The following is a 2,798-nucleotide window of genomic DNA, read 5'->3' as shown; positions in this document are numbered from 1 at the left end:
TTTGTGCTAAGCCCTCCGTCCTGCATGGTTTCTTTTGATAAATTGGCTGTCAGTCTTAAGGATTCTCCCTTGTAGGTAACTAACTGCTTTTATTCTTATTGCTTTTAAAATTCTCTCTTTGTATTTAGACTTTGGTATTTTAATGACGATGTGTCTTGATGCATGCCTCTTTGGGTTCCTCTTTTTTGGGACTCTCTCTGCTTCCTGGGGTTGTATATCTAGTTCCTTCAGCAGGTAAGGAACGTTTTCCATCATTATTTCTTCAAATAGCTCTTCAATGTCTTTTTGTCCATTAGGTACCCCTATGACAAATTATTATAGTTTTGGCTTCTTTTCTTAAAGTTTTTTGTTAGTTTCAAGTATACAGTACATTGGATAGATATTTATATAATTTATAAAACAATCTCCCTAATTGCTTCTTCTCTACCCTGGTTTTCAACCTAGTCAATATACTAATGCTAACTGCATTCCCTATGCCATGCTCCCCATCCCTATGACCATCAAGTACTAATGCGTACATCTTTAACCCTTCACCCTGTTCTCACAGCCCCCCAACCCGACATCCCTTCTGTCCATCACCAAATTGTCCTCTATATTTGTGAGTAAGTTTTTGATTACTTTGCTTTTTGTTCCTTAGATTTGCATATAAGTGAAATCATATGGTATTTATCTTTCTCTGTCTGACTTATTTTACTCAGCATAATTACCATGTCATTGCAAATGGTAAGATTTTATTTTGTTGGCTGGGTAATATTCCATTGTATATATGAACCATAATTTCTTTATCCAATCTTCTGTTGATGGACATTTAGGTTGCTTCCATATCTTGGCTATTGTAAATTGTGCAGCCACAAGTATTGTTTTGGTTTTCTTTGGATAAATACCCAGAAGTGAAATTCTGGGTCAAAAGGTATATCCATTTTTAATTTCTTAAGAAACCTCCAAACTGTTATCCAAAGCTGCTGTACTAGGTTGCAATCCCACCAACAATGCATGAGGGTTACCTTTTCTCCACATCATCGCCAACACTTGATGTTCTTTGATTTATTGATGATAGCCATTCTGACAGGTGTGAGGTAATATCACATTGTGGTTTTAATTGCATTTCTCTGATGATTAGTGTCCTTGAGCATCTTTTCATATATCTATTGGCTATTTGTATTTCCTCTTTGGAGAAATCTCTATTCTGTCTTCTACACATTTTTTAATTGGATTGTTTGTTTTCTTCGTTGTGAGTTGTATGAGTTCTTTATATATTTTGGATACTAACCTCTTATCATTGGCAAATATCTTCTTCCAATCAGTCAGTTGTCTTTTTGTTTTATTGATGGTTTCCTTTGCTTAACAAAAACTTTTTGGTTTGATGTAGTCCCTATTGTTTATTTTTTCTTTTGTTTCCCTTGACTGAGGAGATATATCAGAAAAGAAATTCCTGTTAGTAATATCAGAGAGTTTACTGCCTATGTTTTCTTCTAGAATGTTTCTGGTTTTGGGTCTTACATTTATGTCTTTAATCCATTTTGAGTCTATTCCTGTATACAGTGTAAGAAGGTGATTCAGTTTCTTTCTTTATTTTTTCATGTATCTGTCCAATTTTCCCAACACCATTTATAGAAGAGACTGTCTTTACCTCATTGTATATTCTTGCCTACTCTGTCATATATTAAGTGAGCATATAAGGGTGGACTTATTTCTGGGCTCTCTATTCTGTTCCATTGATTAATGTATCTGTTTTTATGCAAGTACCATGCTGTTTTGATTACTGTAGCCTTGTAGTATATGTTGATATCAGGTAATGTGATACCTCCGACTTTGTTCTTCCTCAAGATTATTGTGGCTATTTGGGATCTTTTATAGTTCCATATAAATTTTAGAATTATTTGTACTATCTCTCTGAAAAATACCATCGATACTTTGATAGGGATTGCATGAATCTATAGATTGCTTTGGGTAGTATGGCTATTTTAACAATGTCGATTTTTCTTACCCATGAGCACAGTATATGCTTTCACTTATTCGTATCTTCTTTAATTTCTTTTCTCGGTGACTTATAATTTTCTGAGAACAGGTCTTTTTACCTCCTTGGTTAATTCGGTTCTCAGGTATTTTATAGTTTTTGATGCAATTGTAAATGGAATTTTTTTCTTAGTTTCTCTTTCTGAAAGTTCATCATTGCTGTATAAAAATGCCACTGACTTCTGACTATTTATTTTGCAACCTGCTACCTTACTGAATTCAATGATCGTTTCTAACAGTTTTTTGGTGGAATCTTTAGGGTTCATATATATATAGTATCATGTTATCAGCAAATAACTAGAGTTTTACTTCTTCTGTTCCAGTAAGGATACCTTTTATTTATATTTCTTGTCTTATTGCTGTGGCTAAGACTTCCAAAACAATTTTGAAGAGTAATGGTGAAAGCAAGCATCCTTATCTTGTTCCTGATCTTAAGGAAAATGCTTTTACCTTTCATCATTGAGTATATGTTAGCTGTAGGATTGTCATATATGGAATTTATTATGTTGAGGTATGTTCTTTCTATTCTCACATTGCCGAGAGTTTTTATCATAAATGGACATTGGATTTTGTTGAATGTTTTTTCTGCATCTATTGATATGATCATATGGTTTTTATATTTTGATTTGTAACATGCTATATCACATTAATTTATTTTCAGATATTATACTAAACTTGAATCCCAGGTATAAATCCAACTTGATCATGGCGTATGATATTTTTAATGTATTAAAGAATTTGGTTTGCTAATATTTTGTTGAGGATTTTTGCATCAAGTTCAT

This window comes from Rousettus aegyptiacus, unplaced genomic scaffold (genome assembly GCF_014176215.1).
Source record: "Rousettus aegyptiacus isolate mRouAeg1 unplaced genomic scaffold, mRouAeg1.p scaffold_m13_p_9, whole genome shotgun sequence".
Lineage (NCBI taxonomy): Eukaryota > Metazoa > Chordata > Mammalia > Chiroptera > Pteropodidae > Rousettus > Rousettus aegyptiacus.
This window is presented reverse-complemented; position numbering follows the sequence as displayed.